Source organism: Theropithecus gelada, chromosome 6, assembly GCF_003255815.1.
Source record: "Theropithecus gelada isolate Dixy chromosome 6, Tgel_1.0, whole genome shotgun sequence".
Classification (NCBI taxonomy): Eukaryota; Metazoa; Chordata; class Mammalia; order Primates; family Cercopithecidae; genus Theropithecus; species Theropithecus gelada.
Window position 1 is genome coordinate 115,313,746 of NC_037673.1, and position 27,847 is coordinate 115,341,592.

Below are 27,847 nucleotides of genomic sequence, written 5' to 3' on the forward strand. Positions count from 1 at the left end.
TCTCCTCACATCCCCAGAGACAGCCAGGCAAAGGGCAAGTCACTGGAGAAGACAAGAACTAAGTCAATATTTGGAGCCACTTTCCCCAGACAAGAAGGAAAGGAAGCCCTACACCACTCAGAATTTGGACCACGTTTCTTTAGCCAGGATCCCATGTCCCCCAAGGGAGTATTTTTGGGGCCAAAGAGTGGTAGGAAAGCTTGTTGCTCTTCTGTTTTGTAACTCTTGCTGCAGAAATTTGATTAAATAAATAAGCTGAGGAAGCACCCAGAAGCTGCTGGGCAAAGCCCTCCTACACAACACGAGAATACAACTGATGTTATTCCTCCTAGAACAGGACCTCTCTATACTCCCCGTCTTCACAGTCAGTCTCACACATTGGATAGAGAGCAGAGCAGGGCTCAGCTGAGAAGCTTTGAGGAGGAAGACCGGGAAGGGAAGGCTTAAAGCATGACAGGGAGGTACAGCCCAGTGGGAAATACAGAAGGGCCTCAGGGGAAAGGGAGTTTAGCTTTCTCCCCCTTGACAGAAATGCAGTCCTAGCCTCCCTGTGCTAAATCCTTTTGCTTCTGATTTAAAAAACATTTGGCTTCCTGAAAAGAAAAAGCTATCAGAGGCCTTTTCTTAATCCATCTTGCACATCCTCAGAGTTGATGTCAACAAGCCACAAAGGGAGTTCCTATCAGTCCTCCCTGGGCTGAGTAATGAGGGCAATGAGACAGGGCTAGTATGGTCCTGGATCCCCAGAGGAGGGAGTGGAAGGATGTTCACGGGGATTCTCTGGGTTCTGTCAGGAAGAGGGAGATCCTCTGAGGAGACAAGGCATTTGTCTCAACGAAAAATGGTTGTACTGGGGGTAAATGTCATACTTAATGAAGCCAACCAATGATAAAGGAAGCAAGCTGCCATCTCTTTAGAATGTCTGAAAAACAGTATATGGACTTAGAGATATTGTTATGATTTATAATTATAGCTTCAATTTATTGACAGACACTGTTTTCTTAAATCAGATTGGCGTTTGTTACCTCTGTTTTACTGATAATGAAACTCAGAAATGTTCAAGGTGAAAGGGAACAGGGAAAAGTAAACCTAGCTCTGTCTCCAAAGCCTGCATTCTGTCCACTCTGCCCCATGTCCCCCTTCATTAGAGCAGTTGGTTTTCTTTCACAATATAAAGTCTAAAAATGAGCACCTGTATTGAGTTGTCTGCATTTCTGGAACAAAGAACCCGAAACATGGATTTCCACACTGGGAGAATTGCAGAAGTGTTCCTGTGGACAACTGACTCCTGACCTCCAAACTCCCAGCTGAAATGGACTAAGGGCTTAGGAGCTGGCTTTAGCCACAGCTCTTCTTGCAGCCAGAATAAGCCACAGTAGCTATCCTCTGCCAAGAGTCTTAGTTCAGGCTGCATAGACTGGGTGGGTTATAAACAACAGAAATTTATTTCTTGCCGTTCTGGAAGCTAGAAACCTGAGATCAGGGTACCAGCATGGTGAAGGGCCTCTTCCAGGTTGCAGACTGCTGACTTCTCATTGTATCCTTACATAGAAGAAAGGGGACAAGAGAGTTATCTGAGTTTCTTTTTATAATGGCATTAACCTTGCTCATGAGTGTTGTACTCTGATGACCTAATTTCCTCCCAAAGTCCCCATCTCCTAATATACTGCAGGTTACAATTTCAATGTATAATTTCAGGAGGACACGAATACTCAGTCCATTGTACCAAGTCAGCGGGCCAAAATGCACTGCTCATCTCAGCCCCACAGTCATCGTCTCACTGCCATCTTTTTCTGTGTTCTTCACTTTTTACCTGGACTTCACGAGGGTGAGAGAAGAGGTCACGATCTGTAACAGGTAGATGTTTTACCTTCGTCCCTGATACACAGTGTTACCAGCCACAGTTTTTCTGTAGCAGACACCAGCAGCTCCATGATCCAGACAGATAAGAAACATCTCCACAGTGACCAGAGAAGACTCCAAAGACAGCACAAAGATCCAGATAATAACTCATTACCATACACTGGCCTCCTTGAGTCTGCCCTCGCTGACACCCATATGGCACTTTAGGGAGCAGAAAGTGGAGGGGCAAATCCTTGGGGGAAAAAAAAAAAAAAGAAAAATATTCTTTTCTGGTAAGAAGTTTGTACCTTGAATTTAAATGAATATTCATCTGAAAGACACTTGAGCTAACCTAACAGAGTCCATTTAAAAACCAAAGAGGCCAAGTTATCAAGATACCAAGAACTGACAAGTTTTTTATTGACTTTTTTCTTGCTACTGTGTGGAATATGGGACTGAGGACAAAATGAGAGCACTTATAAGAAATAAAGGATACTACCTTTTTATTTTGCATATTTAAGTTGTAATGTATACTTGTCCGATGTTTACTTGTGTGTTTGCATGCATGTTTTATATGAAATAGCTCCTTTTTGACAAAGTTAATCTGGATTTCAGGAAGGCTTTTTTTTTTAAAGTTTCCCATCACATCTTTGAGGACAAGATGGAGAAATGCAGGCCAGTTGGTAAAACACTTGTGTGAACTCTCCTGCTGCCTATATTTTGTTCCTCTTTGGACACCAAATTTTCAGGGAGACATTAGCAAAATGGATTTCCTGTAAGAGAATAACTGGTATAATGAAGAATCTGGTAATTCGATCCAAGGAGGAATGGATATTTTATCTTGGAAAAATGAAGACTCTGGGTGAAGTGGGATAAAGCGTATGCATCCGTGATAAAGTGGAATGAGTATCTCTGGGAGGCAACCAAGGTTCAAATCATGAATTTTTCTTTACTACAAAATGCTTTATGTCCTCCCCATACACTGTATGTATTATAACTCTATGGTTCTCCATAATATCTACAGGTCAGGTGAGCAGCGCAGGCTGCTGGGAGACAGAGAGCCAGAACTAGAGAAAAGGGGGTAGATAGCAAATGTAGGAAATGTGGGAGAAGAATCAGCAGCCCCAGGGAGGAGTTAGTAGTCACAAAGTCCATATTCCACATATGCTATCTCTGGTGCAAGTCCAAATGGAAGGCAATAGGGTTCTATCACAAAGAAGTACAGAGAATGTGGCTTCAGAATGGTCAAGCGGGTCAGAGATGGTAAGACAGCCAAATCTGGAGCAGGGCTGTATCCAGGGAAATCAGTCTAGGAGTTGGTGGCAATGGTCATAAACAGGCCCAACCCCTAGATATGAACCCAGAAGGAACACAGCTTGAAACCAATACCCAGTCATCCTGGTGATAAGGGAGATATCCATATCCCAAACACCATACTGACAGAGCAAGACAGGGAGAAAGCCCATGAAGAAAGGGATTAGTCTGCCTCAGGGGAAATACAGAAAGCTGCCCCCTTGCTAGGCCTACTGGACCATGGACTTACCTGAAATTCCACCTTAGGATGATAATTCCCTTGACTTAAATGTAAATGGACCTTCAGTGTTTCTTATCATAATGCCTGTAATCTCAGGAAAAAATGTTTATTAAACCATTTCAATGCATTAACACCTTAATGAGGCTTAGTTCCAGTAGTGGCACTCATTTCCAGTAGTGGCAGCCAGCTGGGATCCAGGTAGATTAAGAATCTGCTTTGTTTATCTTAGATGACTGACTAGGAGGGTCAAATGAGGGCATTATGCACTGCCTAGGGCTAGAAGACCTTTGCAGGCAGAGCAGAGCAAAAAGGAACCCAGTGGCCTGAGAATCCTAGGTATCTGGAAGCCAGGACAGGTGGAGGATGAAGCCCAGGAAACAGGAGATGGGTAACAGAAGGGTATGTGTGAGGGCCCTGAAGGCAAACCTCATCTACATGACAGTTCAACCAAGAGCCAGGGCCACCCACTGCTGCTGTATTTCACATCTTTCTGACAACAGCAAAATGCACATGCATTCACTCAGCAAATTTATTCGATCATTTGCAAAATTGTTCTTAACAGAATAGCTGAAAGAAACCACTTGTTCATTCATAAAACATAAAGTCTCCAAGATTAGACAGCTTTCCTTGAGGTCCTTAAAACTAAAAAGTAGACATTTGCCTTTTGCAAAATGCAAGGGCCAAACTCCCTCCACCTATTTTTCATACTCAGAACCCAGAAAGTAACTAGAAAATAAGGGGATGGAGGAAGATACTCAGCAAGTCAAACTAAATGCTCCCAAGTCAGTGTATTAAACATATGCACTGGAATTACATGTAAATCGTTCAAGTTTTCCTTATCTTAGAAATATAAAACAAGAGGGAAGCCCAGGAATCTCTTTAAATTAGGTACATTGATTGTTCTAAGAAGTGACAGCTATCAGACAAAAATAGAAAATATCATAAACTAAGTAGAAAGCTAACAACCTGAGGTCTTCTGTACAGAAGGAAAGAGCTCTAGTTGTGTCAAAATCTTGAGGACATTAGAAGATTGAAGTTCACATTTCAGACTCAGTTATTTAAAAAAGAATGAGATTAAATGATTGTAGGAATACTTACCTCCATTTAAGCCTAACAACCTTTATTACCTGCATCCCATATTGGTACCCTTCTAGTAACTGAAATTATTTGGCATCTTAGATGTATCCCTGGATGGGCTAGAGTTAATAATTAAGTTAGGCCGGGCGCGGTGGCTCACGCCTGTAATCCCAGCACTTTAGGAGGCCGAGGCAGACAGATCACAAGGTCAGGAGATCAAGACCATCCTGGCTAACACAGTGAAACCCCATTTCTACTAAAAATACAAAAAAATTAGCCGGGCATGGTTGTGGGGGCACCTGTTGTCCCAGCTACTCAAGAGGCTGAGGCAGGAGAATGGCGTGAACCCGGGAGGTGGAGCTTGCAGTGAGCCGAGATCGTGCCACTGCACTCCAGCCTAAGCGACAGAGCAAGACTCTGTCTCAAAAAATAAATAAATAAATAAATAAATAAATAAATAAATAAAATAAAAATAAATTAATTAATAAAAAGAAAGTTAAACAATTACTTAACCCAATTCCTGGACTGATGAGAGTCAAGTAAGGTGCTTTGCTCAGAAAAAAAATAAGGAAAGGTTTAATATGCCATACAAGTTCAGCTATGAGTAAGACACGAGTATCTCTCAACAAACATGAAGAAAGAGAATTTGTTGGCTGGGCGAGGTGGCTCACATCTGTAATCCCAAAACTGAGAGGCTGAGGTGGGAGGACTGCTTGAGCTCAGGTGTTCAAGACCAGTCTGAACAAGATGGCAAGACCCTGTTGTTACAAAAAAAAAAAAAAATTAATTAGCCAAGTGTGGTGGTTCGCATCTGTAGTCTCAGCTACTTGGGAGGCTGAGGCTGGAGGATCACTGGAGCCCAGGAGTTCAAGGCTGCAATGACCCATGTTTGCACCACTATGCTCCAGCATGGCTGACAGAGTGAGATCCTGTCTCAAACAATAATAATAATAATAGTAATAATAATTTGTTGTAGAAATAATAAGGTACAAAAAGATTCCAGAGGAAAAGGACTAGGGAATCGCCAGACTGACCTAACTATGACAATCCCTCACTTTGAAGCCAAGAAGTGGAGTGTGAGAGCACAGAGGCTCCTGACCAAATCCTGTAGTTAGGACCACTGGGTAAGGGTTTCATTCTAACTCACCTGCCAAGATGTGACCCTGACTTAGGTATTTTCCAGAGAGAATGCTATCGTCTGCATGTTTGTATCCCCTCAAAATTCATATGATGAAATGCTAATCCCCAAGGCAATGGTATTAGAAGGTAGGGCCTTCTGGGAGGGCAATTAGGTCATGATGGCAGTCTTCACAAATGGAATTAATGCTCTTATAAAATGAACTCAAGGGAGCTCATTTATCCTTCCTACCATGTAAGGACACAGTGAAAGGGTATGATCTATCAACCAGGAAATGGGCCCACATCCAACACCAAACTTGTTGGCATCTTGATCTTGAACCTCCCTGCCTTTAGAACTGTGAGTAATCCATGTTTGTTGTTTATAAGCCAGCTAGTGTATGGGATTTTGTCCTTTGACTAAGAGAAGTAACGTACATAGGTCTGAAAAGAGTTCATTCCACCCACAGTGGATTCACACCAAAGACACACCAGCTCACAGAACACCATTTGTTAAAGGATTGCTGAGATTCCTAGGACTCAGACAGGGAGGAGACAGGATATATTCTATTTAGTATACTCTATCTCAATATACATTTTTAGAAAAGCCTATATGTGGAGAATGTTTAATATATTGGTTTCACAGGAGTCAACAGGGAAATTTGAAAATGATCAAGTACCGAGAAAGTACATTTTATTGACCAAGCTAGGCTTTTTACAAAATATTTTTCTCAATAAACTACTATGGAAAACAGGAAAATAATGTTTTAAAATAAGATACATTTTGGGGCACTCGGTAGACATTGATCTTTCTCACTTCCATTATGCTGTCTTATGCCTTTGATTTTCATCTGAGAATTTATCCGTTGCTCTCTTTCAGTTCACTGGATGCTTCAGGTCTCCAGCCCAGCCCCAGGGGAGAAGTCAATGACCCAGGCCTAAGTCAACCAGTGCATAGCATTTCCCCACATCAGAGTCAAGATGAAGAAGTGAGCATGACCTAAATCAGTTCAACCAGAATTAATCCCACAAGTTTTACAGGATCACCTGGAAAAGAGGCAGAGAGTAGTAAGTCTGTGAGGCTAGAACAGCTGTAGCAATGCTGCTGACCATAGGGAATTTAATCCAGATGAAGCAGAAATGAGAGATGGAGAGAAGAGTCCTGGTGATCCCATCTGAGCCCCTCCATCAAACAGCCCTACTTGTACCTTTCACTTTCAACTGGCATTAAAATCTCCTTTTGCTAAGTCCATTTTGGTTGGTTTTCTGTTACTAACCACTAAAATTACTGGCTACAATGATTTCAGATAAGTCAGATGTTACTGTATGGAAATAAATATTTATCAAGCCAATATAAGTGTGCATCAATTAATACTTCTATCCCTAGATTCTATTTTCCTCTTATATTAAACCTCAGGAATTATGAATTCTTCCTGAACATAAGACTACTATTCTTTGTAGCTGTAACCTAAAGCACATTGGACTATTCCTTCTTGTCTTCTTATAACTCCAAAATAGGAATTATAATTTCTTACTGAATTTTCCCTAAATTTTTTCTCACCAAAATTTACTTAATATTTCCCTAAAATTTCTTTACTATTTTTTCACTGAAATCTACTGTGTAATATTTTCTCTAGATGAAAACTTTCCCTGAAAATTGCAAGAAGTGAAAACATTGGCTTTGAAATGATAGATAATTCATAAATTATTCTTAAGGATTATTCTCAGGAATAATTATTTTGTTTGGTCTACATAACCCTAAATAGTGGTAAAATATATAGTAGTTTAAAACATGGTTAGGGGCCCAATCTAGAATAAAGAAAAACTGCCTGTGAGTAAAACAGTCACACATATTTTAGACACGTCTCACATCCACCAGTGTGAGTCAAGTGCAAAGGGTTACTGTAAACTGACCAGGTATTTGGAGGTCATCTTCAAACCCACATCAAACCACATCACCTCAGAGCCAGTTCTAGGACCCTTCACGGGTCAGCCTAATTTCCCTTGGCCCAGCACAAGCTGGCTCTTTCTGTTTGCACAGCAATGCTCACATGCCCTAGCCAAAAAAGCCTTCAAAGCATTTCTTTTTGAATGAGCATAAAGTGCCTATTGAGACCAAGAAAGCCTCTTTATGATGGAGTTGACCCTACCACACTGTCCGCATTCCCCAGAGGTATGGACAGTAGCTAGAGCTGAGGAAATGTCATTCAGCAGTTTTTTGCAAATGAAGTTGGAGAAATTTGCATGATACATGTGGAGCCAATTGTTCACATCTAAGCTTATTAGCTGTTTTCCTCCTGAGAGCACAAAAGAGTTACTGAGAGTGAAAAGAAGTCCCATTGCAGGAGGGGAAACCTGAGGGGCCTCCCTGAGTACTCTTCACTGCAGGCCTCATTTCATTCCCAATGACTTCTGCAGAGGCCGATTTAAAGAAGGTCACAGGTATTTACCTTTCTTCCCTGTCTGTTTCAATCTGTTTTATGGAGAAGGAGTGAAAATGCCAATGCCAATGCTCATTCTCAAGCCCTCGGTGCATTCGTTCTGCAGATTTTTTTAATGAAAGGGTAGACTTTTAAAACAACAAAATAAAATGTCATTGGAATAGATTTAAGCTGTACTTCAACTTAAGATAGATTTCATTCTTTAGCTTAGACTGGATTACATTCACCCAGTGCTGTCATTTCTTACTAAGGGAGGAGACCACCCCTCATACTGTCTTATTCCCAATTTCTGCCTCCAAACAAAGAAGAAGTAAAAACTAAAAGGCAGAAATGAAATCCACAAGCAGACAGCCCGGTGCCACACCCTGGGCATGGTAGTTAAAGATTGACCCCTGACCTAATCGGTTATGTCATCTGTAGATTTCAGACATTATATAGAAAAGCACTGTGAAAATCCCCGTCCTGCTCTGTTCCATTCTAATTACTGGTGCATGCAGCTCCCAGTCATGTACCCACTGCTTGCTCAATTGATCACAACCCTCTCACATGGACCTCCTTAGAGTTGTGAGCCCTCAAAAGGGACAGGAATTGCTCACTCGGGGAGCTCAGTTGTTGGAGACATGAGTCTTGCCGAAGCTCCCAGCTGAATAAAGCCCTTCCTTCTTTAACTCGGTGTCTGAGGGGTTTTGTCTGTGGCTTGTCCTGCTACATTACAAGTAATGCTCTGTCAGTACAGAGTAGTGAGTAGTGGTGGGCATTTATGGCCTAACACATTCTTAAATATCTCCCATCTCTGATAGTACTGAAACACTGCTCACATAAAGAACTGCAAAAAACATAAATAATTCTATTTAAAAATGGGCCAAAGATCTGAATAGACATTTCTCAAAAGAAGACATACACATAGCCTACAGATATATGAACAAATGCTCAACATCACTAATAATCAGAGAAAAGCAAATCAAACCACAGTGAGATATCATTTCACCCCAGTTAAAATGGCTTTTATCAAGAAGACATGAAATAACAGATGCTGGTAAAGATACAGAGAAAGGGGAACCCCCATACACTGTTGGTGGGAATGTAAATTAGTATAGCCACTATGAAGAACAGTATGGAGGTTCCCCAAAAAACTAAAAACAGAACTACAATATAATCCAGCAATTCTACTATTGGGCATATATCCAAAAGAAAGGAAATCGATACGTCAGAAAGACATCTGCACTCCATGTTTATTGTAGCACTATTTACAATCACCAAAATATGGAATCAGTCTAAGTATCTTAGACACATGAACGAATATAGAAAATGTGGCAAATATGCACAATGGAATATTATCTGGGCATAAAAAAGAGTGAAATTCTGTCATTTTCAGCAACATGGGTGGAACTGCACGTCTTTATGCTCAGTGAAATAGGCCAGGCACACAAAAACAAGTATCACATGTTCTCATTCATATGTGGGAGCAAAAAAAGTGGATCTCATGAAGATGGAGAGTAGACTCATGATTACCAGAGGCCAGGAATGATGGGCAGATGAAGGATGAAGAGAAGTCAATTAATGAGTACAAATATGCAGTTTGATAGAAGAAATAAGACTGTTAACTATTGTTTACAGTAATCTATTGTACATTTCAAAATAGCTAGAAGAGAAGAACTGAATGGTTCCAGCAAAAAGAAAGGACAAATATTTAAAGTGACAGATATCCTAGTTTCACTGATTTGATCTTTACAAATTATGTGAATGTACTGTATTGTCATATGTGCCCCCAAAACTATGTATATCTGTTATGCAACAATGAAAAAATTTTAATTTGTCTAAAGTTGTGTGTGTGTGTGTGTGTGTGTGTGTGTGTGTCCCATAGTAACCTATGGGTTCTTCAGTGTTTTATGCCAGCATGGTGTCATACCAAAAGATATTTTAGTTTTGCATCTAAAATACTTGAAAAATAACTTAAATATTTATAATACTCCTTGCAAAAAATGATAAAGAAATATATTTAGTGGAAATTCTTTCTTTTTTTTTTTTTTTTTGACAGAGTCTTACTCTGTCACCCTGGCTGGAGGGCAATGGCATGATCTCGGCTCACTGCAATTTCCGCCTCCTGGATTCAAGGGATTCACCTGCCTCAGTCTCACAAGTAACTGGGATTACAGGCATGCACCACCACTCCCGGCTTATTTTTGTATTTTTAGTAGAGATGGGGTTTCACCACATTGGTTGGCCAGGCTGGTCTCAAACTCTCGACCTCAGGTGATCCGCCGGCGTCGGCCTCCCAAAGTGCTGGGATTACACGCGTGAGCCATCACGCCCAGCAGTGGAAATTCTTAAAAGTGCTTTTAGCTCATTTGAATTAGTCATTCAATCTCTCACACCTACAATTCTCCCCTACCCCAGATAAATACTTACCCCTCACTCAGTCCCTTCAAACCAACAACACTTATTCCTCACTCCACTTTCTTTTTGGTCCTTTTCCATATCAAATGTGGCTGTTATTCCAATAAGCATCAGTGATCTTTAGCATGTCTTCCCCACTAATCTGTAGGCAGAGTGAGAGAAATAACCATGTCTTTCTTCTTTCCCTCTACATCCCAGTGTGAAGAAGAATGTGCTAAATATAGTTCACTGAACACATTCACACACATACACTCATACCTACAGATAATGTTTTACAGAATTTAATTAATCCTCTATATACCTTTCAATCACTTACATTGTACACTGTGAGCAATTTTCTAAGTCATTACAATAATTTTCTACAGACAACTTCTTACTGGTTACATAATATTCCGCTATAGACCTGTTTCATAACTTCATCACTTCCCTATCTGAATTTTTTTTACTTTTGTCTGCATATATAATGCAGCAATAAACATCATTGCACATGATTGTATATCTAAGATATTCCCTTAGAATGATTTTCTAAAAGTAGGACCATTGGACTTGACTCAATATGAACTTTTTAAGGTCTCAATATAGACTGCCAAATTGCTTTATAGAACAGTTGTGACAATTTCATTCCCACTGCACATAAATGTGCCCTTCTACCTGACCCCTTATTTACACAGAGTACTGGAGGTTTTTTGTTTCTATCTTTTCAAAATTGAAATTTGAGAAACAATATATTTCTTTTGGATATTTTATTACCTTCAATAAGCACTCACTTGACCTGGGAGGCAACATGTATTAAATCCTATATAATAAATTATACAGTTAAAGTTTCCAAGGTGACCCTATGTCCAAGTTGATATCTTACATTTTTTTTTGAAAAAAGGTGGACTATAAGTGAATGCATCCTCCACGTTCTTAATGTGCGCCTCACTAGTGCTGCCAGGAGAGATAGTAGAAGACTGTCCCATGTGTAACAGAAACATGTAAGAAAAACTTTGGAGAGAACACAGAAGATGTTTTGGAGAAGAAAAATAATCAAAAGGAGTTTTTAATCAATGTTCTTTAACAGGTAGACCATGAAGGTAAATGCGTGTGCTAGACTGTTACGGGACTGCATCAATGAGTCACATATCCTGGAATCCAGGTCCTTCCTTGCTTTTCTTTTTATTTATTTATTTTTTTTTTAGAGATGGGGTCTCGCTATGTTGCCCAGGCTGGCCTCAAATTCCTGGACTCAAGCAATCCTCCCACCTCAGCCTCCCAAAGTACTGGCATCACAGGCAAGAGCTACCGTGCCCAGTCCCAGGTCCTTTCATAGTCCTCTCCCACATTGACTCTGAGCTTAGTTCATGACCTGCTTTGGCCAAGGGAACATCAGCAAACACGATAGAGCAGAATCTTTGTAAGTACTTGTCCAATGGGATTTGCCCATCATCATGTGAAAAAGCCCAGGGGAAAGACACAAAGAGAAAGAAGTTTAGTCATACCAATCCCAACTGAGGCACCAGACACATGAGTAAGCCTGTGTTAGACCATCTAGTCCCAACCAAGCTACCAGCTGACTGCAGCCACGTGAGTGAGCCCAAAGGAGACTAATGAAAATATCATCCAGTCGCATTAGTGTTGTTTTCAGTGACAAATTTAGATGGTTTATTAGACAGCAATTGATAACTGATCCAACACACCCTAGGACAAGAAATGGCACTTATCCAGCACTTACTAAGTTCTTAAGAGTGCACAACCCTGAGAAAAAGACTTGCATATTAAATCAAGATAACTATGGTGTGGAAAGAGCTGTAATATTTGATAGATAAGGGCACAAAGGAAGGAGTCCTCTGCTTTGGTTAGTCAAAGACTTCACAGAAAAGAAAATACATGAATTTTGTCTTGAAAGATAACCCAGCTGATTAAAAATAAAAAGATTCGAATAGGTACAGAAAACAATGAAGGTGTAGAGGTGAGAAATCAACAGGATGTTCAGAAGCCTGTGTATGATTTTATCCAGTAAAAGTAAAGGTAGGTGTTTCAGAGAATGAAAAGATGAAGCACTTTAGACTCAGATAAGGATTAAGTAAATTCTTAGTACCCCATTTTATGAATTTTAGGTGAGAATGTCAGAATAGAAGTCAGTCTGTGCTCTTAAGTCTACACTATTTTGCCTCTCTAAAATTTCCAATACACTTCTGCAGCATCTAAATGCATCAGTGTTCTATAAAGTATCACATTTCAGTTTGAACATAGGTGATAAGGTATTAACAGGAAAAGTATTCAGCAGTGTTAGGTCGTATCTCACCTTGGATAGCTCATAAGTTCATTCCAGCAAATTCCTCACTGAATGTCTAATATCTAAACATCTAATTCAGCAAAATTTTAGAAAAATGTTCTTAAGATTTTTATGGAAATCTGATACGACTTAACCCACGAATATAAAAATTTGCTAAATATAAAAATTTAGCAAGATTTGGGATATAGATATAGAGACCCGAATGACATCCAACAAACATGAAACCAGCAGCAATAACCTTTAAAAGGGTGTACTAATTGTTTATACCAATTATAGGATTAGATCTAAAGTTGTTTTAAACAAGCCACACAATTTTTTGATACGCATATACTTGACAGTAAAATGAAGCAACAGCAGCATTTAATCCTTAGCTGGCAAGAGCAAATTAATTATTAAATCTCTAAATGCTATTTCCACATAAAGGCAGGATCTTACATTCGTAAAAATATAATGTAAAAAAATAACAATAATATGAAGACAAAGTCAAAATTTAGTTTGTAGATATCCATGCTGGTATTGGCTGTTCAACCACTATTGGTGTTTGTAAAAAGAGAAAGCCATAACTTGTAATTTGATCTTGGAAAACGTGCAATGCAGTAAGCTCCAAGACCTGGCCCTCCACAGAGATACACACTACGAACATTAACTGACACCAATAGATTGAGTTCCCCTTAACCTCATCAGCTGTTTATATTTACAGAAGAGTCTCCTTTTACTCTAGATAAGGACTGACAGATCATGCAACAAATTACTAAGGGTCAATAGAACAAGAGTTAGCAGTTAATCGATTGCAGAAGGAAAGCTTCAGTGAAAGAAGACAGACCTGTTTTCTCAGGATAATCAAATGCCTGACTCATGTAGACTCATAAAATTGACTTGTTTTTTTGGGGGGGGTTTTTTTTTTTTTGGTCTAATTGACTGACACCTGGGTATTATATAAACCTTAGGTGTCCTCAAGATAAGACTTAAAACTATACTACTAAAGCCTGACATCTAATTACTTTTGTACCACATGAAAAACAGCCCAATGAAATGGATGGATGTCTTTCTCACCAAGACAAGCCTTTGCTTTGAAAGAATCAAGGAGCTCTGTATAAGCCCTATTGAGAACACCTTATATAAGTCATGTCAATGAGATAAAATTTTAGCTATAAACAGTAAAGAAGCTATAACTACAAAATACATGGCACACATAACTATCACTCTGAATTCCATTTTGCCTATTCAAAACTGATCATATTATGGTATATTATAACTTTCGTTCCATTTTAAATTATAGAATATCAGACTTAGGAGGGACTTCAGAACTTTTCTGGCCCAGTAAGTCACCTAAAAAAGAAACCTCATATACAGTATCTCTGAAGATCACACATAAATGTACATGATGAAAAGAAAGAGAATAAAACAGATTATAAAGTTGAAAAACTCAAATCAACCCATTTCATTTCTGAATAGTTCTAATTATAAGAAAATTATCCCATGAATTCGGGCTAAATAAGATTCCTGAAGTTCTACTCAGTGGCACCTTCTGGAAATTCATCTGATTAATGTAGGACATTTGGTCTTGTGTGTATACCAAGCTGTATAACTGAACTTGTTACACTTTGCTCTTGTGAAACTCTTAGTATTTGTTATTTAAGGAAGCCTCAGATCAATTTCTATATTTACATACTAAGATTTTTCAAATGTTTCATTATACATTCTCAAAATGAGTAGTTTTTAGATATTTTTGATCCAATACCTCCATTAGTAAATATTTTTAAGCATGCTCTCAAATATATAAATATATATTCATTTATAAGTATATAAATATATGTTCATATTTATAAGTATATAAATATATGTTCATATTGATACATGTATATAAATATATGTTCATATTTATACATGTATATATATTCATATTTATAAATAGTCATATTTATAAATTTATAAATATATATAAATTGCATACATGTTTTTATACAATTAAATTAGTATAAGACATATACCAATATAAATTTTTAATAATATCATTTAGAAAAATAAAGAGTTCTAAACCACCCATTAAACACAGTAGGTTATACATACACATTTATCTCTATCCTCATAAAAATGACAGTAAAAGATTTAAAGATGACAAAAAACTGAAATCTTGTAGGTCATGGAGGGAGGGGGCTTATTCAAAGAAGTGAAGTAACCAGAAAGGCAGCAAGTCAGTTCACAACACAAATTTGCAGGAAGACTTAGAGCTACAGACCCAGGCCTGCCCCAGAACCAGACCAGCTCCCATGGACTCAGACTTCAGGATAGCCCGCAAGGACCCCAATCCCAGGCCCATTCTCATGAACCCAGATGTCTTCCAGAGGGATGTCCCACCAGGGACCCATTGGATCCTGCACCAGACCAGAACCTACACATCCAGGCTCCAGGTTCACCTTCAAAGACCTAGCCACCATACCTGTCCACACAGACCCAACTTCAGGCCTACTTCAGTGGAACCAGGACTCAGGACCACTCCAGGTAATTCAGGCACTAGGCTGGCCCCTGTGGATCCAGGTACCAAAACCACATACCTGCTGATTCAGATATCAGTCAAGTCTACCCAAGAAGTTCAGTAGCAACCACAGAAATGAACCCTACCAGTCAGCCCACCAAGAACCTCTGAATGAGCTGACTGGTAAAGGGCTTTACCTGTCAAACCCAGTCTTTAAAGACTGGAATAGATGTCTACTTCTTCAAATGTGAAATCACCAACACAAGGCAATAAGGATAATGAATAATATGACCAACGAAACAAAATAAAGCACCAGTAACTGACCCTAAAGGAATGGAGATCTATGAAGTGAGTGGCAAAGAACTCAAAATAATTGTCTTAAAGAAGTTCAGTGAGCAGGAGAACATGGAAAGACCACTAAATAATATCAGCAAAACAATACTTAGCAAAATGAAAAGTTCTACAAAAAGAAACCATAAAAAAGAACCAAACAGAAATTCTGGAGCTGAAGAACACAATGACTTTGGTGAAAAATTCCATCAGGAGCTTCAATAGCCAACTCAGTCAAATGGATGAAAGAATCAGGAAGCTCAAAGACAGGTCATTTGAAATTACCCACCCAGTCAGAGGACAAATAGGAAAAAACATTAAAAAGTAAAGAAACCTATGGAACACTATCAAATAAACCAACACACATATGGTGGAAGTTCCAGATGGAGCAAAGAAGAAGAAAGAAGCATATTTAGAAGAAAGAAGCATAGTTTAAAAAAAGCATATTTAAGAAACAATGACAGAAAACTTCCCAAATCAAGGAAGGGAAATAAATATCCAGATCCATGAATAGCAAATAGATCAAATATAAAGAGATATTCACCAAGACACATTATAATCAAATTCTCAAAGTCAAAGAAGAAAAGAAAGAGAATCTTGAAAGCAGCAACAGAAAAGCATAATGTCACATACAAAATAATCCCCATTAGATTATTACCAGCTTTCTTATTAGAAACTTTGCAGACCAAGACAGCATGGGTTAATATACTCAAAGTGCTGGAAAAAAAGGGCTGCCAACCAAGAATACTATACCTAGCAAATCTGTTTTTTTCAGAATTAAAGAGAGATGAAGACTCTTAGACAAAAATAAGCTGAGGGAGATCATTACCACTAAAATTGCCTTACAGGAAATGACAACAGGAGTTCTTCAAGTTGAAATGAAAGAACACTAACAAAATAAAAACATATGAAAGTATACAACTCACTGTAAAGTAAAAATATAGTCCAATTCAGAATACACTAATACTATAATGGTGATGCATAAATAATTTTTGACTCTGAGGTAAATGCTAAAAGGCAAAAGTGTTCCAAATAACTACAGTTTTTAAAAGGTGTTAATGGATACATAATATAAAAATGTGGAAATTGTGACCTTTGGAGTAAGGAGAAGTTAAAATGTTGAGTTTTTATATGTTATCAAAGTTAAGTTGTAATCAGCTTAAAATGGATTGTTTTAACTATACAATATTTTATGTAAGCCTCATGGTAAACCCACACACAAACAAAATCTGTACTAGATACACAAAAGATAAATAGACAAAAGAGGAAGAAAAGAACAAGTAACTATAAAACAGCTCAAAACAATCAATAAGAACACATGGACACAGGGAGGGGAACATCACACACTGGGGCCTGTCAGGGAGTCAGGGGCTTGGGGAGGGATAGCATTAGGAGAAATACCTAATGTAGATGACAGGTTGATGGGTGCAACAAACCACCATGGCACGTGTATACCTATGTAACAAACCTGCACATTCTTCACACGTATCCCAGAACTTAAAGTATAATTTAAAAACAAAACAGTTTAAAACAGTTAACAAATAGCATTAGTAAGTCCTTACCTATCAATAATTTCTTTAAATGCAAATGGACTAAACTCTCCAATCAAAAGACATACAGTGGCTGAATGGATTTAAAAACAAGATCAAACCTCATGCTGCCTATAAGAGATTAATTTTAGATTTAAGCATACACATATGCTAAAAGTGAAGGGATGGAAAAAGATATTCCATGTAAATGGTAACCAAATGAGAGCAGGGGTAGCTATAGATCAGAAAAATAAACTTTAAGTAAAAAACCATAAAAAGAGACAAAGAAGATAATTACATAATGATAAAAGGGTCAATTCATCAAGAAGATACAAAAATTATGATTATATATGCACCCAACATCAGAGCACCTAAATGTATATAAAGCAAACATTAATAGAACTAAGGGGAAAAAATGTGCAGCAATACAATAATAGTGGAAAACATAAATAACCCACTTGCAACAATAAACAGATCATTGAAATAGAAAATCAGTAAGGAAATAGTGGATTTGAACAACACAATAGACCAAATGTACCTAACAGGCATATGCATATATTCCATCCAACAGTAGCAGAAGACACATTCTTCTCAAGCACACACAAAATTTCTCCAATATACGTCATCTGTTAGTCCAGAAAATAAGTGTTGAAAATTTTAAGAAAACTGAAATTATATTAAGCACTCCATAATGATATGAAAGCAGAAATCAATAATAGAAGAAAAATTAGAAAACACACAAATATGTAGGAATCGACCAATACATTCCTGAACAACCAATCAAAAAACATCACAACAGAAATGTTTTAAAATACCGCGAGTAAAAGGAAAATGGAAACACAACATACCAAAACTTAGAATATGCAATGAAAGCAGCACTAAGAGGGAAGTTTATACTGATAAATGCCAATAGATCTCAAATTTAAATACCTGACTTTCAACCTCAAAGAACTAGAAAAAGAAAAAACAAATGAATACCAAATATAGCAGAAGAAAAGAAATAAACATCAGAACCAAAATAAATGAAATAGTGACTAACAAAAAAAAAGTAAGAGATCAATAAAATTAAGAGAAGGTTTTTTGAAAAGATGAACAAAATTGACAAACATTTAGATTCACTAAGAAAAAGAGAGAGAAGACTCAAATAAATAAAATTTTAAATGAAAAAAAGGATATTACAACTGAAAGAAAATAAATATAAAGGATTGCAGGGCACAGTGGCTCACAACCGTAATCCTAACATTTCAGGAGGCCAAAGTATGAGGATCACCTAAGCCTAGGAGTTCAAGACCAGCTCAGGCAATATAGTGGAACCCCATCTCTACAAAAATTAAAATTAAAATTAAAGAAATTAGCCAGGCATGGTGGAATGTGCCTGTAGTCTCAGCTACTCAGGAGACTAAGACAGGAAGATTGCTTGAGCCCACGAGGTAAAGGCTGCAGTGAGCCATGATTGCACCACTGCACTCCAGCCTGGGCAACAGAGCAAGTCCCTGTCTCAAAAAAAAAAAGAAAAGAAAAGAGTCACAAGAGACTACTATGAACAACTATATACCAACCAATTGGACAAGCTAGCAGAAAGAGTTAAATTATTGGAAACATACAACCAACCAAGGCTGAATCACAAAGAAATAGAAAATGTGAACAGAAAAATCAGTAAGGAGATTAAATCAGTAGTCAAAATTATCTGAAGAAAGAAAAGCCCAGGACTCGATGACTTCACCCATTAATTCTATCAAACTTTTAATCAATGCCAATTTTTCTCAAACTCTTCAAAAAATTGAGGTGGAGGGAACATTTCCAAATTCATTGTGTAAGGCCAACATTACACTGATACCAAAGCCACAGAAGGACAGTACAAAAAAAAAAAAAAAAAAAAGAAAGAAAATTACAGAACAATATCCCTGGCAAATACTGATGAAAAATTTTTCAGCAAAATACTAGCAAATGGAATTCAGCAGCACATTAAAAAGATCATGCGCTGTGATCAAGTGAGACTTATTCAGCAGTACAAGGATAGTTCAACACATGCAAATCAGTAAGTATGATAAACCATATTAACAGAATGAAGAATAAAAATGCAGAAAATAATTTATATAATTCAATGTCTTTTCTAATTTTCTCAATAAATTAGGTATAGAAGAAATGCACCTCAATACAATAAAGACCACATATGACAAGGCCACAGCCAATATCATAGTCAGTGGTAAAAAGCCAAAAGTTTTTTCTCCATAAACAGGAATAAAACAAGGATGACCACTCACCATTTTTATTCAATATAGTATTGAAGCGCTAAGCCAGAGGAATTAGGCAAGAGTAAGAAATTAAAGATATTCAAATTAGAAAGGTAGTAAAACAGTCTCTTTGCAAATGACATAATCATATATATAGAAAATCCTAAAGACTCAACCAGAACACTGTTAGAACTAATACACAAAGTCAATAAAGTTGCAGAATACAAAATCAACAAACAAAAACTAGCTACATTCCTGTACAGCAACTATGAACTCAGAAATAGAAACTAAGAAAATAATGCCATTACAATAGCACCAAAAAATAAAATATTTAGTAATAAATTTTACCAAGAAGGTAAAATATCTATACACTGAAAATTATAAAATACCTATAAAAGAAACTAAAGAAGATAAAAATCAATAGAAAAGTATCCTGTGTTCATGAATTGGAAGAATTAATATTGCTACAATGTCACATAACCAAAGTGATATACAGATTCAGTGTAATCCCTACCAAATTCCAATGAAATTTTTCACAGAAACACAAAAAACAACCTAAAATCCATACATAAGGACAAAAGACCCAGACTAACCAAAGCCATCTTAAGCAAGAACAAACCTAGAGGAAACACATTACCTAATATTAAAATATACTACAAAGCTATGGCAATCAAATCAGTATGATACCAGCATAAAAAAAGACAGTAGACTGGCTGGGCGCAGTGGCTTACGCCTGGAATCCCAGCACTTTGGGAGGCCGAGGCGGGCGGATCACCTGAGGTCAGGAGTTCGAGATCAGCCTGGGCAATACGGTGAAACCCTGACTCTACTAAAAATACAAAATTAGCCAAGCATGGTGACACTTGCCTGCAATCCCAGCTACTCGGGAGGCTGAAGCAGGAGAATCTCTTGAACCTGGGAGGCGGAGGATGCGGTGAGCCGAGATCGCACCATTGCACTCCAGCCTTTGCAACAAGAATAAATCTCCATCTCACCAAAAAAAAAAAAAAAAAAAAAAAAAAAAAAAATAGCTCCTACTTATTTTACAAATCGTCACAATGCAAAAGTATAAAAGACACACAATAGTTATTCTCCTCATCTACTTATCCCATGCTCCTGAAGGAAATCATTCTTACCAGTTTGGTGTATATGCTTTTAGGCTTTTTTCTGTGTTCATACAAAAATCTTTTCATCCAGTATTTATTGAGCACCTGTAATGCGCCATACAGTGTATTTTAGACATCTAAGTCAGCTAACATTTAAAAAATTGTTGCACAGTATTCCAGTTTATTTGTGTGCCTTGTCTATTTCCATCTTGATGAACATTAAGGTTTCAGATTTTTTTTCTTTGTAAACAATACAATAATGAACATCCTTAAATAGTTACCTTTTTGCCCCGGGCGAGGTGGCTCATGCCTGTAATCCCAGCACTTTGGGAGGCTGAGACGGGCAGATCACCTGAGGTCGGGAGTTCGAGACCAGCCTGACCAACATGGAGAAACCATGTCTCTTCTAAAAATACAAAATTAGCCGGGCGTGGTTGNAAAGACAGTAGACCAATGGAACACAGTAGTAGAGAGTTCAGAAATAAATCTACACATTTATGCAAAATTGATCTTAGGTGAAGTTGCCAAGAATGCAAAATGGGAAACAATTGGTCTCTTCAATAAATGGTGCTGGACAAACTAGACATCCACATTTAGAAGAATAAAACTGGACTCTGATCACACTTCATTAAAAAAGGCAACTCAAAATGGATTAAAAAGTTAAATAAAACATGAAATTGTGAAAGCATTAGAAGAAAACTTAGGGGAACAGCTATTTGACATTGGTTGGGCAAAGATTTTCTGGATATGACCCCAAAAGCCCAGTCAACAAAACAGACAAATGAGATTACATCCAAACACCAGCAAACTAAACTTAACAGCCCATTAAAAAGATAACTCACTATGATTAACTGGATTCATACCAGGGATGCAAAATGGCTCAATGTATGTAAATTAATAAACATAATATATACAATTAACAGAGCCAAGAACAACATTCATATAATCACGTTTTTTTTGTTTGTTTGTTTTGTTTTTGAGACGGAGTCTTGCCCTGTTGCCCAGGCTGGAGTGCAGTGGCACGATCTCCACTCACTGCAAGCTCCGCCTCCTGGGTTCAAGCCATTCTCCTGCCTCAGCCTCCAGTATAGCTGGGACTACAGGCGCCCGCCACCGCACCTGGCTAATTTTTGTATTTTTTTAGTAGAGACGGGGTTTCACCGTGTTAGCCAGGATGGCCTCGATCTCCTGACCTCGTGATCCGCCCGTCTTGGCCTCCCAAAGTGCTGGGATTACAGGCGTGAGCCACCGCGCCCGGCCATAATCACGTTTTTATTATTATTATACTTTAAGTTCTAGGGTACATGTGCACAACATGCAGGTTTGTTACATATGTATACATCTGCCATGTTGGTGTACTGCACCCATTAACTCGTCATTTACATGAGATATGTCTCTCAATGCTATCCCTCCACCCACCGCCTCCCCACAATAGGACCCGAAGTGTGATGATCCTCTTCCTGTGTCCAAGTGATCTCCTTCTTCAATTGCCACCTATGAGTGAGAACATGCGATATTTGGTTTTCTGTTCTTGCGATAGATTGCTGAGAGTGATGGTTTCCAGCTGCATCCATGTCCCTACAAAGGACACAAACTCATCCTTTTTTATGGCTGCATAGTATTCCATGGTGTATATATGCCACATTTTCTTAATCCAGTCTGTCACTGATGGACATTTGGATTGATTCCCAGTCTTTGCTATTGTGAATAGTGCTGCAATAAACATATGTGTNTGTATGGGAGTCTAAGTCTCTTTGTAAGTCTCTAAGGACTTGCTTTATGAATCTGGGTGCTCCTGTTTGGGTGCATATATATTTAGGATAGTTAGCTCTTCCTGATGAATTAATCCCTTTACCATTATGTAATGGCCTTCTTTGTCTCTTTTGATCTTTGATGGTTTAAAGTCTGTTTCATCAGAGACTAGAATTGCAACTGCTGCTTTTTTTTGTTTGTTTTCCATTTGCTTGGTAGATCTTCCTCCATTCCTTGTTTTTTGAGCCTATGTGTGTCTCTGCACATGACACGGGTCTCCTGAATACAGCAAACTGATGGGTCTTGACTCTTTATCCAATTTGCCAGTCTGTGTCTTTTAATTGGACCATTTAGTCCATTTACATTTAAGGTTAATATTGTTATGTGTGAGCTTGATCCTGTCATTATGATATTAGCTGGTTATTTGGCTCGCTAGTTGATGCAGTTTCTTCCTGGCATCGATGGACTTTACATTTTGACATGTTTTTGCAATGGCTGGTACCTGTTTTTCCTTTCCATGCTTAGGGCTTCCTTCAGGATCTCTTGTAGGGCAGGCATTGATTATTCTAGTTATCCATTCCTCCATTCTTTCTTCAAGATTTTTAGTTTCTTTGCACCAGTTACATAGTTCCTCCTTTAGCTCTGAGAAGTTTGATCAACTGAAGACTTCTTCTCTCAACTTGTCAAAGTCATTCTCCATCCAGCTTTGCTCCGTTGCTGGCAATGAGCTGCGTTCCTTTGGAGGTGAAGATGCGCTCTGATTTTTTGAATTTCCAGCTTTTCTGCACTGCTTTTTCCCCATCTTTGTGGTTTTATCTGCCTTTGGTCTTTGATGATGGTGACATACTGATGGGGTTTTGGTGTGGATGTCCATTCTGTTTGTTAGTTTTCCTTCTAACAGTCAGGACCCTCAGCTGTAGGTCTGTTGGAGTTTGCTTGAGGTCCACTCCAGACCTGTTTGCCTGGGTATCAGCAGCGGAGGCTGCAGAAGATAGAATATTACTGAACAGCAAGTGTTGCTGTCTGATTCTTGCTCTGGAAGCTTCATCTCAGGGCTGTACCCTACCGTGAGAGGTGTGAGGTGTCAGTCTGCACCTAGTGGGGGATGTCTCCCAGTTAGGCTACTCAGAGGTCAGAGACCCACTTGAGCAGGCAGTCTGTCCATTCTCAGATCTCAACCTCCATGCTGGGAGATCCACTGCTCTCTTCAAAGCAGTCAGACAGGAGCATTTATCTCTGCTGAGGTTTCTGCTGCTTTTTGTTTAGCTATGCCCTGTCCCTAAAGGAAGAGTCTACAGAGGCAGGCAGGCAGGCCTCCTTGTGCTGTGGTGGGCTCTACCCAATTCGAGCTTCCCGGTAGCTTTTTTCCATATGATCATTTTAATAGATGCTAAAAAGCATTTGATGAAATTCAATATGTCCTTATGATAAAATCCCTCAACAAACTGGGCATAGAAGAAACATACCTCAAAATAACTAAGGCCATATGTAACAAAACCACAGCTAACACTGCATGAAATGGGGGAAAATGAAAAACCTTTTCTTTAAGATCTGGAACAAGACAAAGATGTCCACTTTCACCACTTCTATTCAACATAATACTGGAAGTCTTTTCCAGAGGAATTAGACAAGTAAAAGAAATAAAGGTTATCCAAACTGGAAAGGAAGAAATCAAATTAGCTTTGCTTGCAGAAGACATGATCTTATACTTGGAAAAACCTATTTTCCACCAAAGAACTGAGAGACCTGATCAACAAATTCATCAAAGTTGCAGGATACAAAATCAACTGCAAAACTTAGTAGCATTTATATAAGCAAATGACAAACCATCTGAAAAAGAAATCAAGAAAACAATCCTATTTACAATAGCTACAAAGAATGTAAAATACCTAGAAATCAATTTAATTAAAGAAGTGAAAGATCTATACAAGAAAAACTATAAAACACCAATGAAAAAAATTGAAGAGAACACACGCAAAAAAGGAAAGATATCCCATGCTCGTGGATTGAAAGAATTAATGTTATCAAAATGTTCCTACTACCCAAAGCAATATACAAAGTCAATATACCAGTGATAAAATACCAATAACATTCTTCATAGACAGAAAAGAAATAATCCTAAAATTGATAAGGAACCACAAAAAAAAACCCTCAAATACCCAAACCAATCCAAAAGTAATCCAAAATAGTAAAAGGAACAAAGCTGAAGACATGACATTATCTGACTTCAAAATATACCACAAAGCTATAATAGCCAAATCAGGATGATGCTGACATAGAAACAGACACATAGACCAATGGAACAGAACAGAAGACACAGATATAAATCCCCACATTTATAGCCAACTCATTTTCAAAAAAGGCACCAAGAACATACAACGAGCAAAGGACAATCTCAGTAAATGGTGAGCTAGACATAGTGGTGCATGCCTGTAGTCCTGTCTGTTTGGGAGGATTTGGTGGGAGGACTGTTTGAGCCCAGTAGTTTGAGGCTATTGTGAGTGGTAATTGTGGCACTGTACTCCTGTCTGGGCAACAGAGCCAGCCATTGACTCTAAAAAAATAAAAAATAAAAAAATAGTGCTGCGTAAACTGAATAACCATATGCAGAAGAAAGAAACTATACTCCTATCTCTCAACACACACAAAAATAAAATCAAAATTGATTAAAGAGTTAAATATAAGACTTGAAACTATGAAACTACTAGAAAAACCACATTGGTGAAATGCTTCAGGTCATTGGTCTAAGAAAGATTTATTTATGTAAAACTACAACAGCACAGGCAAGCTAAGCAGAAATAGACAAATGAGATCACATAAAGCTAAAAAGCTTCTGCACATCAAAGGACACAACAAAGTGAAGAGATAACCCACAGAACGGGAGAAAATATTTGCCAACTATCCATCTGACAAGGGATTAATAAACAGAATATGTAAGAAGCTTCAACAAATCAGTAACAAAAAACATAAATAATTCTGTTAAAAAATGGGCCAAAGACCTAAATAGACACTTCTCAAAATAAGACATACACACAGCCTACAGGTATATGAACAAATGCTCAACATTACTAATCATCAAAGAAAAGCAAATCAAAACCACAATGAAATATCATTTCTCCCCAGTTAAAAGGGCTTTTATCAAGAAGACATGAAATAACAGATTACGGCAAAGATACAGAGAAAGGGGAACCCCCATACACTGTTGGTGGGAATGTAAATTAGTACAGCCACTATGAAGAACAGTATGGAGGTTCCCCAAAAAACTAAAAACAGAACTACCATATGATCTAGCAATTCTTCTACTGAGTATATATCCAAAAGGAAATCAATACATCCAAAAGACATCTGCGCTTCATGTTTATTGTAGCACTTTGCAATAGCCAAAATATGGAATTAACCTAAGTGTCTATATACAGATGAATAGATACAGAAAATGTGGTGTATGTGCACAATGGAACATTACTCAGCTATAAAAAATGAAATCCTGTCATTTGCAACAACATAGATGGAATTGGAGGTTATTAAGTGAAAAAAGCCAAGCCCAGAAAGACAAATGTCTCATGTTCTCACACATATGTGGAAGCTAAAAAAGTGGATCTCATGAAGATTGAGAGTAGACCAATGGTTATCAGAGGCTGGAAAGGGTAGGGAGTATGAGGGGATGTAGAAAGGTTGATTAATGGGTACAAATACACAGTTTGGTAGAATATATAAGGCCTACTGTTTGATAGATCAATATGGTGACTATAGTATACAATAATCCATTGTATTTTCAAAATAGCTACAGGAGAAAAATTTGAATGATTTCCACATAAAGAAGACAAATTTAAGGTGATGGATATCCCAGTTTCACTGATTTGACCTTTACAACTCATATGAATGCATTAAATTATTACATGTACACCCTCCCTCACCCCACCCCCTAAAAAAAAGAAATATAGAGGTAAGTGGCAAAAAAATAAAAATTAAAAAAAAACACCTCTGGGGAAAAGGATTGGGGGTGGTAATGGGTGTAAACACACAACACTATATTTCTGTTATAAACTTCTTTTCATTTTTATACTCTATATGTATTTAACTTACATACCAAAATAAGTTACACAAAAAAATAATAATTCTAACATTTTCTTTTAGAACCCAGAGGATTGTGAACTAAACTGTGTATACTCTACTTTGGAGACAACCATTTTAAACAATATGACAAATGAGAACCTATTTCAACAGCAAAACCTCCTAGGAGCTCTGTAACTGAGAAGAGGTCATAGAAAGAGAATACAGAGAGAATACTCCAGACATCTCAAATAATGCATGAAAGACCTTTCATACTGAACCATGTAGTCTGCCTAGACTGAGCTCTAGGAATCCAGCAGTCCAGTGTCCTTTCCCTGCACAAAAACAGAGATTCTCATTTCATGGTGTGCAGAAAAACCACCTGGGGCATTAGTTAAAAATGGAGACTCCATACTCTGCAAGGCTCCAAAGATTTCTATTCAATAGAGAATATAACATTGGAACCCAGGAATCTTCATTTTTACAATCACCACAGGTGATTTTATGACTTTGATGCCCAGATCTTAAGAAAGAATGTCAGGTGCTCTTCCTAAGTTCCATGCTGTAGGGCAGGGATTGGCAAACTTTCTCTGTAAAGTACCAGATAGTTAATATTTTAGGCTTCAACAGTCATACAGTTTCTATTGCAATTACTCATCTTCACTGTTGCAGTGTGAAAGCAGCCATGGATCATATGTAAATGAATGAATGTTACTATGTACCAATAACAATGTAGTTATGGACACTGAAATTTGGATTTTATATTATTCTGACATGTCACTAAAACTTATTCTTCTTTTGATTTTTTTTAACTACTTAAAAGTATAAAAAAAATTCTTAGCTCCAGGGCTGTAAGAAAACAAGTATGGGACTGATTTGCCATCAGGCAGTAATTTGCTGATGAAAGGTGACAACCAATGAGTGCATGGGGGCAAGGAAGCTCCAGAAACCAGAGTTAGAAAATAAATCATTCATTCTCCTTGTCATTCATTTGATAATATTTATATATGACAATATTGGATATAAGGATTAATAAAATTATTTTATTACATGAAGCTGTTTTAGAGACACTGACCCCTGTAATTAAATGTATGTTCATAAGCATCAGTTTTTAGGGTTATATACAGAAGTATTCCTATGACCAGAATATTAGGATAATTCTTTCCTCAGAGTTAAGGCTTCCATAAAGATGGTCTGGCGTCTGTGAGGTTTTACTTGTCTTATATTTTCAAGCACCCACAGTTAGATTAGGAAGCATTCCAATTAAAGTTTAGCTTCTAAATCACCTAATTAAGCTTTTTTCTCTTTAATGTTTAATATAAAAATACATAGACCAGGCTGACATATATCACAATGTTTACCATCAATTTTTATCATTATTCTAGATTGTTTTGTGACTAACCAAATAAACTAATCTGTATATTTTTGTATCTTCAAGTTATAAATGGAAGTGTTTTGAAGGAATATAATCATTTAAGATGACTTCAGAAATAAAATGTGTATATTAAGGGCTCAAATTATATATCTTTGATTTTATCATGAAAAGTGATTAATGATTCCAAAATTTAGTGCAACTTAATGGTCTGTTAGAGCTTAAAAATAAAAAAGCAGCAGATACTTCTGCACAGCTTTTGCAGACCTCAGTCAACACTGAAATAATAATGTGGCCTTGGAAATGAATCTGT